General features: G+C 37.6%; 1 long non-coding RNA gene across 1 annotated transcript in view; it reads left to right on the plus strand.

Moving 5' to 3' along the window:
• The first annotated feature begins 8,126 nt into the window (after positions 1-8,126).
• LOC131382550 (uncharacterized) overlaps positions 8,127-18,455 on the plus strand; it is a 135,167-nt gene continuing 124,838 nt past the window's right edge. The window contains exons 1-2 of the long non-coding RNA XR_009212109.1: positions 8,127-8,154; positions 8,267-8,493. This is a non-coding gene — a long non-coding RNA (uncharacterized LOC131382550). The remainder of the gene's footprint in view (positions 8,155-8,266; positions 8,494-18,455) is intronic.

The raw sequence follows: 18,455 nt of genomic DNA on the forward strand, positions 1-18,455 counted from the left end.
TGCATCTTGTCATTAAAAGCAGTTATTATTGATTTTAAATAAGCTCTGAAGTCCAAAAATTGTATAAATTTGAGTGTATTGTCTATAGTGTATTAGGATTCAGGTGAATTGATTTCCAAAATTGTCAAAGGGTTTCGTAAATACTTATTATTGCAAGAGATAAAATTCATCATAACCTGACCCTGAATCTCTTTCATTTATTTTCTCTTCAATTGATCATACATTAGCCAAGTTAAGCTGCTTTCCCCTCCGCAAGCTTCTACATCATCACCTACTTTCTCATCCCAACTGGCATTAAACAAGTCAAACAGAACGTTAGTGGATCAGACAGTGCAGCAAACTTTCTTCAAAAATAGTATTTGAAAATGTATTTAGAGCCAAAATGTATGTCTCTGGGAATCACGTATTGCAGTGTCATTAAGACTCAGGGCTATTTAACAACTTTGTTTTACTCTCTTGCTGCAGGTAGCAAGGACTCTCAATTGTTTACTCCTTGATCTGTGGCTCCTGTGATTCTGTTCTTCAAAACCAGCTCTGAAACCACATGTAGTATCCCTAGATCCTATTTTCTTTACTGTGTCTGAAGACAAACCCAAATGTCACTTTGTGAATGAAAGGAAAGATGAGGAATACATTGAAGGAGTAACAGAAACCAAAGGGAATTACAGTGCTTTCAGCATCTTTTTTTTTTGAAACAAAGTCTTACTCTCATCCCCCACCAGGCTGGAGTGCAATGGCATAATCTCAGCTCACTGCAACCCCCACCTCCCGGGTTCAAGCAGTTGCCTTGCTTCAGCCTCCCTAGTAGCTGGGATTACAGGCGCCTGCCACCATGCCTGGCTAATTTTTGTATTTTTAGTAGAGATGGGGTTTCACCATGTTGGCCAGGCTGGTCTCGAACTCCTGACCTCACGTGATCTGCCTGCCTTGGCCTCCCAGAGTGCTGGGATTACAGGTGTGAGCCACCGCACCCAGCCTTCAGTGTCTTATAAAGCATCACAACTCTTAGATCCAGAGGCCTTTCTGAGATAGTAGCTGTATGTGCAGATGGATTTCCTCTAGCCAATTTTATCCACCAAAGAACAGTACTTACCCATCTGTCCCACTTCTATGGACTTTCTTTTTTTTTTTTTTTTTGAGACGGAGTCTCGCTCTGTCGCCCAGGCTGGAGTGCAGTGGCGCAATCTCGGCTCACTGCAAGCTCCGCCTGGCGGGTTCATGCCATTCTCCGGCCTCAGCCTCTCCGAGTAGCTGGGACTACAGGCGCCCGCTACCACGCCCGGCTAATTTTTTGTATTTTTAGTAGAGACGGGGTTTCACCGTGGTCTCGATCTCCTGACCTCGTGATCCGCCCGCCTCGGCCTCCCAAAGTGCTGGGATTACAAGCGCGAGCCACCGCGCCCGGCCGGACTTTCTTTATAAAGGCTTTCTTTTTATTCATTCTCTATAATAACCCTAAAACCTAAGTCATGGGTCATCTAGACACACACTCTCTCTCTCTGTGTGCACTTTCCAAGCATGAGTCTTTATTGAAGAAAATCCACCCAGAAGTCTATGTGAATGCTGAGAATTTAAGTCTTTATCATACCTAAGGAAATATTTTATTATTTGAATTAGAGTTTTCCTAAAATGCAAATGTTAAGCAAAGTGAGTGAATTAAGATAGCTATTTCAAAAATGATGATAAGAATTTGTAAACACTATTTGGAAGCTACTGTGACTGGTTCCCCAATGACCTGGTGGATCATTTTCAATTAATAAGAAATGTTCCTAAAATCCCTGGAATTTTTTTAAAATGCAGATTCTGGCTTTATTGAGCTGGTATGAGAACTGAGATTCTGCATTTCTATTAAGTTCCCAGGTGCTGCAAATGTTGCTGAGCTTGAGACCGCACTTGCAGCAGAAAGGATCTAGATGGTAGGAGCAACAGAAAGGGACTGATGAATCCAAGGAGATTCAGAAGGTGGCATGTGAACCACCCATGGATACCTTCTCTGTGTGTACAATGCAAACCTCCTCTTCTGCTATCAACATAACTGGAAGGTTTTTCTAGAAATGACTAATGAATTACTCATTACTAGATATAATCAAGTAGGTGAGATAATTCTTAAGATGTCATAAAAATATACATTTAATTAGAGAAGAAAAAAATCCTTCTCCAGAATACTATGTTAAAAAAATGTGACTGCTGGCCAGGCGCGGTGGCTCACGCCTGTAATCCCAGCACTTTGGAAGGCCGAGGCCAGCGGATCACGAGGTCAGGAGATCAAGACCATCCTGGCTAACACGGTGAAATCCCATCTCTACTAAAAATACAAAAAATTAGCCGGGCGTGGTTGCGGGCGCCTGTAGTCCCAGCTACTAGAGAGGCTGAGGCAGGAGAATGGCGTGAACCCGGGAGGCGGAGCTTGCAGTGAGCTGAGGTTGCGCCACTGCACTCCAGCCTGGGCAACAGAGCCAGACTCCATCTCATAAAAAAAAAAAAAAAAAAAAAAAAAGTGACTGCTAATAATGCAAATGTTTTGTACTTTATTTTGTTTGTCTGAGACTGGATCTTGCTCTGTTTCCCAGGCAGGAGTACAGCGGCACACTCGACACAGCTTACTGCAGCCTTAACCTCCTAGGCTCAAGCCATCCTCCCACCTCAGCTTTTCTAGTAGCTGGGACTACAGGCGCACACCACCACGCCCAGCTAATTTCTCTATGTTTTGTAGAGACAGGTTTTCACTATGTTGCCCAGGCTGGTCTGGAACTCCTGGGCTCAAGGGATCCACCTGCCTTGGCCTCCCAAAGTGCTGGGATTACAGGCATGAGCCTCTGTGCCCTGCCTCAACTAACTTTTAAAAACAGGTCTAAACAATTGGATGCTCCAAAACAAAGTGCTTCTTTTTTTCCGTCTTCTGTCAAAAAAACAGAATTACAATAAATTTAGTTATAGATCTAATTGGATTTTATTCCCAATTCATGAATCTGGCAGCCTCCATTCTGCAAAATAGAATGAAAGCTCTCACTGTACAATAGCAGAACAATGGATTTTCATATGGTAGGAATAAGGAAACAAATCAATAGAAAAAGAAGCTGACTGGTTAATATCAAGTTACTTCATGTTACTTTTTTTAAGAGTAAAGAAGAGAGGACTTCTTATTAGACTGACTCAGATAGATTGGAATCTCCTGTTTTCAGGAAAACTGCTCTGTTTGTGGATCTATCTGCTTCCTTACAGTTTTAGTTTGACTATGTGGCATTTAACATGAGTGACTGCATTTTGGCTGGGTCTGGTCTGTTTGGGCCTAGGAGCTCATTCTAAAACTACAGCCTCATATACTTTTTGTTTAGTAGCATACATTAGCAAAAATTTATTTTTCAGTAAACATGACCTATATTAAAATGAGGCTTTATTTTTTGTAATGTATTTTGCTTAATGTGAGTATTAATGCTCCTTACTGCACAAATACTAATTAATTTTAGTATAGGGTGCTACTCTAACTGCAGTAGGGGCATTGCCTAATATTTGGTGTATGCCCCATATTTATTTTATGAACATTTATAATAGTCTGAATTCTCAAAACCACCTATTCCCAGGGAATTTGGGTAAGAGATTATAGACCTGTATCACTTTTTTTTGAAAATGAGATGCCCTAATTGCTTGGTTTAAGATAATTAAAACTTTCATGTTAAAATTTATATCTAAAACATCTAAATATTTATTTGTTATAGCTAGAAGAAAAAAGGAAACACTCAACTGGCATCTAGCCCAAAACTATTTTTTGTTCCAAAATGATTTTGAATAAAATAAGATTTATACATTATAACATTTAAAGGCACTAAAGGAGAAATGTTGCAGTTATTTTGGTGAGATATTTTGCTGAGATTATATGGCCATACACTAAACTTATTCCTAATGAATATCAATCATTATTGTCCCCTTCAGCAAGTATTGGTCTCCACTTCACATTAGTCAACATTTACCTACTCATTTAATAGAGTTTGATATTTGTCTCCACAGTAATCAATATCTATTTAATATTTAAAGAAGGAACAAAAGAAGTAAACAGTACATACAAAAAATGTTTTTCTGAATTATTCATCTCATATGAAACTGTTTGTATTTAACTTAGTTTTTCCATATTTATTGTTAATTTTTAAATTGTATCTTATTATGTTGAACTCCCTAAATTTTCCAAACCTTTAGTCTTGTTTGGGATTTTGCCATACCTAATATTTATTGTAGGGAGTAGGAAATAGACACCTTCAATGTCTAGGATATTGACACTCAAAAAAGAAAAATTTTTTGTTAACCATAGTTAATAAATTCTAATTAAAAGTGGTAATATTGATGATTACATTATTGTCAATAATGACCACTAACACTGAAGTCTTAAATTTACATAAAATGTGATTCTTCTCAGTATAAATGTGATGTTAAGCACATAAGCGAAAGATTGCTTTTTATATATCTTTAGTACCAGTGTTGTAAATTCACAAGTTACCCACTCATACACAAATGCACACACTACACACACACACACACACAAACACACACAACTTTGTTGATGTATCTTTCTAAACTTTAGAGGTTTAAGTTATGGTTACTTTTTAAAACAGAGATTAACTAAAATCTTTTTGAATTATTTTTAATCAAGTACTGTTCATTACTCAGGTTTAAACCAACAGCAACCAGCATCATCCAACCTTACGTAACAATAGGATTTCAATCCAATAAAGCTTGATAGAATAAATACATTACTAAGAATTATTACTAAAAATTTAAGGAGGAGAGGTAGTCACTTTTATACATAAATACTTAATTTTATCAGTTCCCGAGATGATTCTCATGCATTATTTAAAATTAGAGTTATAGGCCAGGCACAGTGGCTCATGCCTGTAATCCCAGCACTTTGTGGGGCCGAGCCAGATGGATCACCTGAGGTCAGGAGTTCGAGAGCAGCCTGGCCAACATGGTGAAAACCCGTCTCTACTAAAAATATAAAAATTATCTGGGAGTGGTGGTAGGTGCCTATAATTGCAGATACACAGAAGGCTGAGACAGGAGAATTGCTTGAACCCAGGAGGCGGAGTTTGCTGTGAGCCGAGATCGCACCATTGCACCCCAGCGTGGGAGACAAGAGCAAAACTCCATCTCAGTAAATACATACATACATACATACATACATACATACACACACACATACATACATACATAAAATAAAATAAAACTAGAGTTATAGAGTTCCATAGTAAACATCTGAAAATCCATGTAGAACAATAGCCTTTATTTCTCATAACTGGAAGAATAGATGTTATTGTGTTACAGGGAAAGTAAAGTGACTCAAAGAAGGGAAAAATAACAGAAAAAACCTTACCTCCAAAACTCAGCAGCTCATCAGTAAGGCTGTTGGCAACAATGTTTTTATTCCACATAACTCAACACTCATCTGATCACAACTATATAGTACCGAATTCAGTTATATGCGTAAGTTAATGCTTAGCTTGAAAAGACAGGGACTAGTGGGAGAACAATGGAGAGGAAACTCAACATGCTAGCCTGGAAATATAAATGATCATGGCTGACAGAACTGTACTTACAAAATCATATGTGTTTTTCAAATCTGTAAAGTGATTGGGGCCCCCAAAATTATATATTTCTTAATAGCCATGGCAATTTGCTGGATCACAGACCTAATTTTCTGCCATCCTTGTGGTAATCACTCAACACTTCCCTTTCCAATATTAGTATGTTGATGGTGATTAATTTTCCTATTTTTACCATTTCTAATAAATTCTTTGTTGAAAGTTTTCTTTATCTGTTTTGGCCAGCTCCTGAGAAGTTTCCTGTCAATTTCTTGGTTGATCAAGAATCTTCAAAGTAGAAGCATTTCTAACCATTGATTATATATCTCCAGCCTCCCAAAATATTATTTCCCTCTTTACATTTTTGTTATCCTCCTTTGAAAAACATAGAATACGTACTCCCAAAAAATAAAAACAGAAAACATAGAATAACCCCCAAGAACATAAGAACAACTTTACGAAGTCTAGATGAAACACCCTTCTTATCAACTTAGTTGGTGCTCAGATTAATGCCTAAGATGTTTAGGCAAGTGCCTGACCTCTTTACCCGTTCACCAAATGAATGAATGTAAAACACTCATCTCTATCTTACCGTTAAATAAAGGTGAATTTCTTCTCAGGAAACTCCCTTAAGCCCTAGATATTGGTGCATCATCTGTGTCTCACCCCTCTCTTTTTTTTTCCAAGTTTGTTTACTGGAACATTTCCGGACAAGCCCATCAGCCCATCTATATTTATTTTTTTTTCTTGTGAGAATTGCACATTTTGATAAAAAGTAAATTCTCCATGCCAGCCTTGTTCTTGGAAAGCTCCCAATGTAGACATGCAGGTTAGTACATAACTCTTTTGTTGAATATGTAAAGAATGTGTAGAGGAAATGAGGGAATGTCTAAACTGAAGAAAAGATTCAGCAGGGATACGGTTATTCTTTGGGGTGGACTTTTAAGATGTGTCTTCCACAAAAGGAATTAAACATTATTTTATTAAGGGTACAGAAGTAGAGAATCGAGGCTGATCATCTTCAGTAAAAGCTTCAAAGGCATATATTTATGGTAAATTTAATAAAGAAATTCCTTATAGTTAAAGCTTTTCAAAAATTGTAGTGAAAATTCCAACAGAAAGAACATGATGGCAGTGTGGACTTTTATAAAATTTCCTTATAAAACAAATAGAACAAATGAAATATTTAAAAATAAACATGAGTGATATTTTGAACAAAATCTGATAAAAAAATAATTTACCAGGAATCTCAGAAAAAGGCAGAGAGGCCAAAATAGCAACAGGCTCTGCACAATACCAGCAACTATGTAATAGCAGGGTCAAAGTAAAGGAAGTAAGAAAGGAATGGCATTATAAGCCAACAACCACTCACCCCTATGTGAAAAAAACAAACAAACAAACAAAAAAACACATGCAGAGTGGTAATCCAAGAAGACAAACTTGAGAACAACCAGCAGAAAGCACAAGCTGCAGGTGAAGTATAAAATAGTGAAGGTGAATTACTGGAAAAATATGGGACAATATGGACATATTTTCAAAAGATTGTAATTCATTTAAAAAGGAAATATAAAAATATCCAGGAGCTCAAATGGTAGCCTACATTCTCCGACAAGGAGAAAAAGGAGGTGATAGAGGAGATAAAAACAAGAGAGGAACAAAGCGTCACTCATCAGACACCATTGAATGTTGTTAAGACAACCATTTATTACCCTGAAAATTTATAATTAATAGGAATTAGACAAATATCTCTGGATAACCAAATAGGTCTAGCAAATGCAGAAAGTTATTCTTTTAAAAGCAGAGTATTTTAGATAATAAATCCACAAGGGAATACAGAATTGAAATATAGAATTACAGAATTAAAAGATCACAATTTTACAATCCTTAACTAAATACAATCAATAGATGATGTACTAGGTTGTGTTATGTCAACATGGCTGAGGCTAAAACTTTGCTTGCTAGAATTCCCTCCTTTGTATGGGACGATGCTGGAGTTGAGTATTTATGCAAAATTAAAAAGGCAATGTGACACAAAAACCACTAATTTCAGAGGGGTTTTGTGGTTAGACAGAGTGACAGATGCATGATGCCTGGAAAGCCGTGCATGTCCTGCTTCTCCTCTGTTTTGTATTCAGCTCATCTTTCTAATTGCTAACCTTGCAGTCAACAGTAGCCCCAAAGTCACCAAAGGTGAGAGGTGAAGCCAGCTGGACTTCCTGGGTTGGGGGGGGACTTGGAGAACTTTTCTGTCTAGCTAAAGAATTGTAAATGCACAAATCAGCACTCTGTGTCTAGCTAAAGGTTTGTAAATGCACCAGTCAGCACTCTGTAAAAACAGACCAATCAGCACTCTGTAAAACGGACTAATTGGCACTCTGTAAAATGGACCAATTGGCACTCTGTAAAATGGACCAATCAGCACTCTGTAAAATGGACCAATCAGCACTCTGTAAGATGGACCAATCAGCACTCTGTAAGATGGACCAATCAGCACTCTGTAAAATGGACCAATCAGCAGGATGGGGGCAGGGCCAAATAAGGGAATAAAAGCTGGCCACGGAAGCCGGCAGCTGCACCTGCTCAGGTCTGTTTCTGCTGCGTGTGTTCTTTGTTCTTTTACTCTTCACAATCAATCTTGCTGTTGCTCAGTGTTGGGGTCTGCACAACCTTTATGAGCTGTAACACTCGCTGTGCAGGTCTTTAGCTTCACTCCTGAAGTCAGCAAGACCATGAACCCACCAGAAGGAAGAAACTGCGGACGCATCTGAACGTCTGAAGGAAAAAACTCCGGACACACCGTCTTTAAGAACTGTGACACTCACCGCAAGGGCCCGCGGCTTCCTTCTTGAAGTCAACGAGGCGAAGGAACCAATTCCAGATACATTTTGGCGACCACAAAGGGACAATCTACTATCGCCAAGCGGTGAGTACTGTCGGACCTCTTTGGCTTGCTATTCTGTCATAATTTTCCTTAGAATTTGGGGGCTAAATACCGGGCACCTGTCGGCCAGTTAAAAAGCAGTCCGAAAGAAATATAATGCAAGACACATATGCAGTTTTTGTTTTCTGCAAAACACGACTTAAACAGGCAAGTGTTGCTGACTAAATTAATTTTAATAATACATTTTATTTAACTCAATTATACAAAATATTATTTCATCACGTAATTAATATAAGAAATGAGATATTCTATGTTTTTCCTAAGCCTTTAAAATCTGGTGCGTCTTGTGCTCTCTCACAGCACGTGTCAATTGAGACTACCTGCATTTTGCATGCTCAGTTACCACCTGTGCCTAGTAGCTAATGTATTAGACAGTGCTAGAGTGGTTAATACTGCTTGAACAATCTGTATCTTACACATAAACAAAATACCGGAATTATAAATTCATCCCAACTTGTTATAACATAGAAAACAGCAACCATAAAATTGTGCTTAGTTTGAAAATACTACTTTCTTTGAGGTTTGATTTAGACTACAAAAAACAAGGAAGAGAAAACAAGACAAATAACCCTCATTTATTTATTGAACCATCACTATAATGAGGGAGTAATAAGCACATTCCGTTCCATGCTTATGGCAATCCCATGGTGCAGTTACTGTTGTGTTCCCGTTTTATAGCTAGGGAAACTGAGTTTTAATAAGATTTTGTAATTTGCTGAGATCACACACCTAGCAAGATTTGGGGCAGCTGGAATTCTAAACTTATGTCTGATTAACTGTAATTCTCAGAGAATTTCCTCTGTGACATCAGTGAAAAAAATCATTTTGTATAGACCAGAATAGGAAAAAAAGAAAAGTAGAAAAGTTTAGTTATTTATTTTAACTTTTATTGTAAGTTCAGGACTATAGGTGTGTAGATTTGTTATGTAGGTATACCTGTGACTTGGGGGTTTGTTGTATAGATTATTTCATTAACTCAGTATATTTCATATACTGAGCAAATGATAGTGATAAATCAGGAGCGAGAGCATAAAGGGTTTTCTTTTACATCGCTTTGAGGTTCCCCTCGTTTCACAGAATATTTTTTCACCCAAAATTTTCTTCAGGCCATGTTTGTGTGTGCAGAAACATCTCTAATTATGGAATTTACTCTGTTAGTTAAATTTAGAATGACTTAATGGATGGCTGTCTCTAAAGCTTGTTACTGTTTACCTAAGGTCATCACAATAGTAATGGCTTCTTAGAAAGGAAACTGTGTAAGACTACTAATAAGCACCATGTTTTATGCATATTTTATGCCAGTCACTTAACATTTATAATTTATGTTGCTAGAACATTTATTCAATATTGATAGCTTATTTTATGCCACTTCTAGTTGGTATTAGAAATGTATTAAATGGCTAAAATGCATATGCCCTTTCTATCAATATGCACTTAAGCTTTCTAAAACACTCTTGGAGTAATACTAACCACCTTCCATTCAAATTCATTTATAATAGTCCTTACCATTAGCTGAAAATTCATCAAATGCAATATGTTAATTCATCAACATTATTGTACAACGTATACTGAGAAGAAAAAAAGTGACGGTGTGCTCCACCAATTAAAATTGTGACTTTATGATTGGATATTATTTCTATCCTATAGTACCAAGTTGGTGAGCCAGGGACCAGTAGGAGTATAATCTGCCCTGTGTTACTTGAGTCCTTTATCTTTTGATGACCGCACCAATGTCGCAATAAATAGTGTGACATTGTTTTTTTTCCCAAATGGTAAATGCTTTGATGAAAGTTAATCATGGAAAAAGATGACATAAACTGTTTAGAAGTATGTATTAAGTTATCCCCAAACATAGAAAACCATAGACTACAAAACCAGAGAAAAAAGAAGACTAAGCAGCAAAATGGCTATGAACTTGTGAAACAAAAGGGAACATGATGTGGCCGCAGTGTGAAGTAGAGGCAGGATGCCCAAAGAGGATGTTATTTGAACTGGGCCTTGAAAAGTAAATTACTTAGAGGGTGAGTGCAAAAAAGCCATCGAGTAAGAGAAAATAGTGTGTATATGAAAAAATAATAGGCTGATTTGTCCAAGAATGAAAACTCTTAAATCCATTTAAAAGGTAAAGGAGAGGGAAGGAAACTAGGGATAAAGCTGGGTACTGAGGTTGTTACCCAAAAGAAAATAATTTCGTGTCCCTCACTAGGCATTTATTCTATTGGCAAGGGGATGAAATTTGTAGTTTTAAAATATGTGACTAACACGCCGAGAGCTCTGTTTGTTTTTATGATAACTGATAATGTGGACAATGTGTTGGAGGGAGGACACGATCAAATGCAATAACGCAGTGAGAAATGGTCAGGTGTAAATGAGATGTACTTCGTGATGTGTGTGATGTAGACATACATATCATGATCCAGCTATTTAGCCTCTTTCATATGGAGTCATAAAAACATTACTTTGGAAATATAAGAGAAATCAATTTCAGTTAGGTGGGTTAGGGAAAATAAGGTACATTTAGTTTTTGTCTAAACAATGCTCATTGTTCTTTATAATGTTGGTGACAATGACAAAAATGAGAAATGTAAAGAACACAGTATATTCATGTGTAGGATAAACTACCTATGCTGAGAGCAGCTAGATTTCTATGCCACTGTTGACAGTTTATTTATCACAATCCTGCCTAAACACGAATCCACTTTGGATTAATTGCTTCCAAAACTATATATTTAAATGTTGAAGCTGTAGTGAAATAATTATGTGATCATTTATCATATCATGCTTTAATGCCAATAGGACATTATGAGCAATGAATATTTATCAATGTTCTAATTGTAACTGAGTAGCGGTACCGCTGTTTATTATTGTTCTTTTTAAACAGTATGATTTTAACACCTGGCACCCTAAAATTGTCCACTTAATGTGTTCTGCTTTGGGATCAGGCTGACATTGAAAGGCCAAAAATTCAAGATAATACCACGATAAACAGCTTTGTGATCAAAAGTTAGGGTGATATGAAACTTCAACCTGCCATAAATACAGGACAGCTTTTCTCAATCTCCACCTCATTGAAACATTGGCATGGATAATTCTTTGCTGGGAGGAGTTTCATGTCCGTTCTAGGATGTTTAGCCGCATCTTTGGCCTCTACCCACTGGATGCCTGTAGCACTCTCTTATAATCGTGGCAATCAAAATGTCTCCAGATATTGCCCAGTATCGCCGCCAGTATTAGCTAATGTAAAGACATCCTTTAACTTGAAAGCTGCACCCATGAAGTAACCCACCATGTGCTTTACCACAAAATTTTAAATTTTTAAAGTAAACAGTTGCAAATAAAATTATTGGAAACCCCCCAAAGTACGTTAGACAGAAAAAATAATAAATATATGGGTATATATTTTGGCTCATCAGTAAAAGTATTCAATTAATCCTTATTTCTACCCGTTTTTCTGAGTCACTGGCACAATTTCTACTATCTTGTTAGCGTAGCCAAAAACATGTATATTTTTTTTGTAAATCTTTTGCTAACTAAGCACATTCTATATTTTCATATTCAAATTGATTGTTAGAGTATAAATTCATATTAGTGCACAACTTCTATGCCCTCTAAGTCTCCCATTTACACAATGGTAAACAATAACTTGTTTTCCCTTCATCTGGCAGGAGGTAAGGGTTAAAGTTTGAAAATCCATGCAAGTCCAGACTTCATCCTAATAACTTCATATACAAGCTATAAAATCTAAATTCCCTTCTTCAGAAGTGAAAAAATATATAAATTACCTTTTGAAGAATAATAAATAATCAAACTATAGAGTAATAGTGGAGTGAAGAGGAAATAAGAACGGTCCATTAAACTTAAAAAAAAAAAAAAAAACGGAATGGGGGCCCGATAAATAGGGAAGAAGCTATGGGGAATGTGCCTTAATGGAAACATCACCATTTTCAAATCCTAAATCTCCTGATTTCTAGTCAAACTTCTGGATAGTTTAATCAAATTTTCTAGATGTCAGTATTCTTATTAGGGGATGCTATCACCTACTTTCAGGTTTGATTCAAGAATTTAATAACAATAGCTAATCCTAGTCAGTAACTTCTATATGCCACGGTAACTTCTATATGTTCTTTAAATATTTTATTAATATTAATGACAATCCAGTGAAGTGAATATTATTATCTCTGTTGAACAGGAAAAGAAACAGAGGAAGGAGAGGTCACACATAGATTTAAATTTAGGGCTCATGCCTGTAATCTCAGAGCAGGCAAATCTGTTGTGCTTAGAAATTGGAGACCAGCCTGGGCAACGTGGTGAACCCTCGTCTCTACTGAAAATTAAAAATAAATAAAAATAGCCAGGTGTGGTGGTGTGTACCTGTAGTTCCAGCTACCTGGGAGGCTGAGGTGGGAGGATCACTTGAGCCTGGGGAGGTGGGAGGTTGCAGTGAGCCAAGATTGTGCTGCTGCACTCCAGCCTGGGTGGCAGAATGAGACCCTATCTCACTAATAATAGTAATAGTAATAATAATAATAATAATAATCTGACTCTAAAAGAGTAACTCCAACATTATAATATGCTTTCACAAATACCCTAAAAAGATGTCTTATGTGCAGTGGGTTAGCAATACAAAATAGCTCTCTGCCTTCAACTAAAAAAATGTGTGAAGAAAGATAAATAATAATTTACCTAAGTGCATGAAGAAACTCAGAAATAGGAGCAGGGACGGAGAACAGGCCTGCTAGTGAATATAGAAACCGAGCATACTATTTCTCTCTTCCTCATTTAGCTACCTAATGTCTTGTGATTTTCCTATTTTTTTCTACTGCTTTGAGCCCTGCCTTAGTTCACATCTTCATAAATTTTTGCTCAAGCCTAATGAAGTCTACATATTTTGCTACAAATTTCTAAAACAAAATCTGATCACGTTGATGGCCTTGCTTAAATATCCTTCAAGAGTTTCCTTTGGCTTCTGGGATAAGTCTCAACTCTTCTCTTCATTTAGCAGTATCTAGTTAAATTCAAGATTTGCATACTCTTAGTGATTTCACACTCAGGTGTACATTCTAGATAATCTCTTGCACATATATAGGAGATATTTACAAAATGTTTGCTGTGCCAGTGTTTATAATAGTGAATGACCTAAATGCCATATTGTAGGACAATAAAGAAAAAAATTATTGTATTCAAATAACGGAGTACCATACAGTATTTTATTTTTATTTCTTAGTTGACAAATGAAAATTATATATATTTATGATGTACAACATGTTGTTTTAAAATATGTATACATTGTAGAATGCCTATACCAAGCTAATTAACATGCATTATCTCATACATTTGTGGTGAGTACACTTAAAATCTACTCTAGTAGCAATTTTCAAGTGCGTGTACAATATGTTATTAACTATAGTCACTATGTTGTACAATACATCTCTTGAACTTATTTCTGCCTGGCTGAGTGAAATTTTGTATCCTTAGACCAACTTCACCCCAATCCCCTCCACCTTCCCAGCCTCTGGTAATTAACCATTCCAGAGTCTGCGTCAATGACTTGACTTTTTTAGATTTCACATATAAACGATATCATGTTCTATTTGTCACTTAGCATAATGTCTTCAAGGTTCATCCATGTAGTTGCAAGTGACAGTGTTTCCACCTTTTGTAAGGCTGAATCGTATTCCATAGTGTACGTATACCACATTTTTTTTTTTTTGAGACGGAGTCTCGCTCTGTCGCCCAGGCTGGAGTGCAGTGGCGCAATCTCGGCTCACTGCAAGCTCCGCCTCCCGGGTTCACGCCATTCTCCTGCCTCAGCCTCTCCGAGTAGCTGGGACTACAGGCGCCCGCCACCACGCCCGGCTAATTTTTTTGTATTCTTTTTTAGTAGAGATGGGGTTTCACCGTGGTCTCGATCTCCTGACCTCGTGATCCGCCCGCCTCGGCCTCCCAAAGTGCTGGGATTACAAGCGTGAGCCACCGCGCCCGGCCTGTATACCACATTTTTATACAGCATTTTAAATGAGTGTCTTATGCTTATGCCAGAATACAAATTTTAAAAATAGAATAATTTCAAAAATAATATGATATTATATATCATCTACAAGTAAATAAAATAATAATATATATTGTTTACGATTACACTGCTCATAGAGTAATATTTGGGATAATGTTTGCCTGTGGTGATGAAAAGAAGGTGAATGAATAATTTTACCTACAGGGAGCTTTAAGTATATTTTTAATTTATTTTTAAGCTGTTTGTCAGTTACATAGTGTTTATCATATTATGCTTTAGATGTTTTTGTATGCATCAAGCACTTAATAAAAAATCATCTCTACAAAAGTAAGTAACTATAAATAAGCCTGTCAAAAAGGTCCACTATTAATTGATCTTTACATACTTTTCCAATATTACTTACGGACACTTTATTGATCTCCAGTCATGATGAACCATGCTGCACAGTTTTCCTAACACGTCATTCTCTCTCTCTTCTGTATGGCCGGTTTTATACTATAAGAACTTTCCATTCACCTTGCTCCTACTAACTTGTTAAGGCTCAGCTCCGAGCTCTCAAACTCCAGGACCCTTTTTTGAAATCTTTAATTTGGCTATTATGTTCTAATATCTCATGGCACCATTTCTACATTTGTGTCAGCCTTGAAACAATAGCTGTGAACTCTGCTCACACGACATAGCCAGTGGAGGTTGGCAAGAGGGCCCTGCCTCTCATTAGCCACTCAGGATCCCAGGTGATGGAGGCTACAGCAGGAACTGTGCTTACCCAATCACTGTAGCAGGAAAGAATGGGTGGATCATGATCTGTTTCTTAGAGCCCCTATGCAGAAGTGACCAAAATCATTTTCATTCACATTGTTTTTGAATGAAGCAACTCAAATGACCTCTGCTAACTTCAAAGGAAATGGAAAAATGCAAGCCCTATGAGATGACTAAATGGTGAGAACAGCTTTGTGTGAAATATGTAAACAGCCCTAAAGACTACTACAGTCCATGCATTTCTCATGTTGAATCGTAATGAATTATTTACTCCTCCTGTGTAAACATTTTATCTTAGCTCTGTATGTCGGCCACTGATATCATATAGACACATTTAAAAGAATATGTTTTGCCCGGTAAGAGAACACATCCTCACTCAGAGAACAGGTCCCCATCTACTTCTAGATGAGTCCTTCAGAAAGTAGTGTCTGTGGGTGAACATTAGCATTTCATTATTGGATCATTTTTTGACCATACCCTGCTTGATTGACTGTAAGGTTATCAATCTATGAATTTTCAGAGCTGACCACATTTAGCTCAGTCTTCCCACAAAAGAAGGGGGAATTCAGCACCTATTCACTTTTATGTACCTGACAGACATTTGCTGAAAAGTGACAAATCAGCCCAGCCTATTGCAGTGGTTTGTCTGTCATCAAAGGATAGGAGAGGCATTTCTTCAGTTTTCGAGGCACCGCTAGCTATTCCCTGTAAAAATCCACACTTAAAAGGTTTTTCTAAGATGGTTGCTCATTCCAAATCCTAAGGATCCACCCTCCTTGAATTGGTTTACCTATTTATCATCAAAACAATAATGTTATTAAAAATCCAATTTTTCCTAAGACTTACTATTTTCAAATCTATTTGCTTTTGTACATTTCTTTTAAAAGCGATATTTTAGCATGTTGAGAGGTGGGAAGGAATACATCATGTTTTTCCTTTTTTTATTCCTCCTTTCAAGTTATATGCATTTTTGTATTGTACTATTTTAACATTCTAGGGAATTTCTAAAATTTGGAATAAGCACTCTTGTCACAGATGATCTCATATGGAATATCATATTAAACATAATTAATTTGTATCTTCCCTTTAAAGATTAAATGCCAATCTTATTTATGAAAATGCGACAGGAACGCATCCTAAACTCAGTATTTATGAGCATTTTCACATGACGTCTCAATCTAGCAACAAATCCTGTTAGCTGTGCCTTAGAAACATAATCAGAATCAACTGCTGCTCACAGTCTTCAATGCTCCTCCTTGTGGTTCAGGCCACCAACATCAGGACTGCTTCAAGTCTCATTCTATCTGTTCTTTCTACAGTCTTAGTGCTCCTTTTAAAATGCAGTTCAGGCCACGCATGGTGGTTTACACCTGTAATACCAGCAATTTGGGAGGCCGAGGCAGGTGGATCACGAGGTTAGGAATTTGAGACCAGCCTGGCCAAGATGGTGAAACCTCATCTCTATTAAAAATACAAAAATTATCCGGGCGCGATGGCTGGAGCCTGTAATCCCAGCTACTGGGGAGGCTGAGGCAGGAGAATCACTTGAACCCGGGAGGCAGAGGTTGCAGTGAGCTGAGATCACGCCATTGCACTCAAGCCTGGGTAACAGAGCAAGACTCCGTCTCAGAAAAAAATGCAGTTTATTAAGATCACAGTCAGGAACAGAAAACCAAATATCACGTGTTTCTACCTATAAGTGGGAGGTAAACATTGAGTACACATAGACATAAAGATGTAAACAACAGACACTGGGGATTACTAGAGGGGGACACAAGAGAGGAAGGCATGGACTAAAAAACTACCTATTAGGTATTATGCTCACTACCTGGGTGATGGGATCATGGGTGGGTACCCCAAACCTCAGCATCAGGCAATACACCATGTAACAAACCTGCACATGTACCCCTGAATCTGAAATAAAAGTTGAAATGATTTTTTTAAAAAAAGATTACAGTCACATGCATTCTCTGCTTAAAATCCCTATGCATGGCAATAGGGTCCTCCATTACTGAGCTGGCTAAATTCCCCACCTCCCAACATTCTCCTGTCCCCACTTTGCTTTCTTGCTTTGTGATCAGTGCAGCTTTGACTTTCGTGTCAGGGTCTTTGTACCTGTTTTCCCTATCTAGGTCACTCTCCCCCTTGTAGCAAATAATTAATTCCCACTCTTCTTACAGATCTTTGCTCAACATTCACATTTTTCACAGGGGACTCCTCAGATAACATTATCTGAAGTTAAAATATCATGACACTATCCCTTATCCAACTTTTTGATTCTCTTTATTGATCATCATCTGATATCACACAGTTGATAAATGAGTACACCACATATATATACATATACATATAAACATAAACAGTATTTGCATATTCTCACTAAAATGAAGATTATATAAGGGAAGACTTTTTTATTTTGTTTCGTTCACCAGTACCTAGAAGAGCATCAAGAACATTATGTGTTTAAAAATTATTTCTTGAGGCCCGGCACGGTGGCTCACCCCTGTAATCCTAGCACTTTGGGAGGCCTAGGCGGGTGGATCACGAGGTCAGGAGATGAAGACCATCCTGGCTAACACGGTGAAACCCCGTCTCTACTAAAAATACAAAAAATTAGCAGGGCGTGGTTGCGGGCGCCTGTAGTCCCAGCTACTTGGGAGGCTCAGGCAGGAGAATGGCGTGAACCCGGGAGGTGGAGCTTGCAGTGAGCTGAGATTGCACCACTGCACTCCAGCCTGGGCGACAGAGCGAGACTCCATCTTGAAAAAAAAAAATATATATATGTCTTGAATGAATATATGATTAGATAAACTCTTACAGAGTCGATGGATCAGAACTTCATTCTCAAGAAATTTCTGCAGTCGTTTGTACTGCAGTGCCTTACATTTATACCAGTTATGGCAAAGACCAAAGTTGCAAGGGTACCAGGGATATAATTTCATTAACAGTTCTTTTTTATTTATTTTTGTGAGACAGGGTCTCTCTTTCTGTTGCCCAGGCTGCAGTGCAATGGCATGATTATGGCTCACTGCAGCTTCAACCTACCCAGGTTTAGGTGATCGTCTCCTGTGCCTTCTGAGTAGGTGGGACTACAGGCATGCGGCACCATGCCAGGCTAATTTTTGTATTTTTCTGTAGAGATGGGGTTTTTTCATATTTCTCACACTGGTCTTGA

Source organism: Hylobates moloch, unplaced genomic scaffold (assembly GCF_009828535.3).
Source record: "Hylobates moloch isolate HMO894 unplaced genomic scaffold, HMol_V3 SCAFFOLD_48, whole genome shotgun sequence".
Classification (NCBI taxonomy): Eukaryota; Metazoa; Chordata; class Mammalia; order Primates; family Hylobatidae; genus Hylobates; species Hylobates moloch.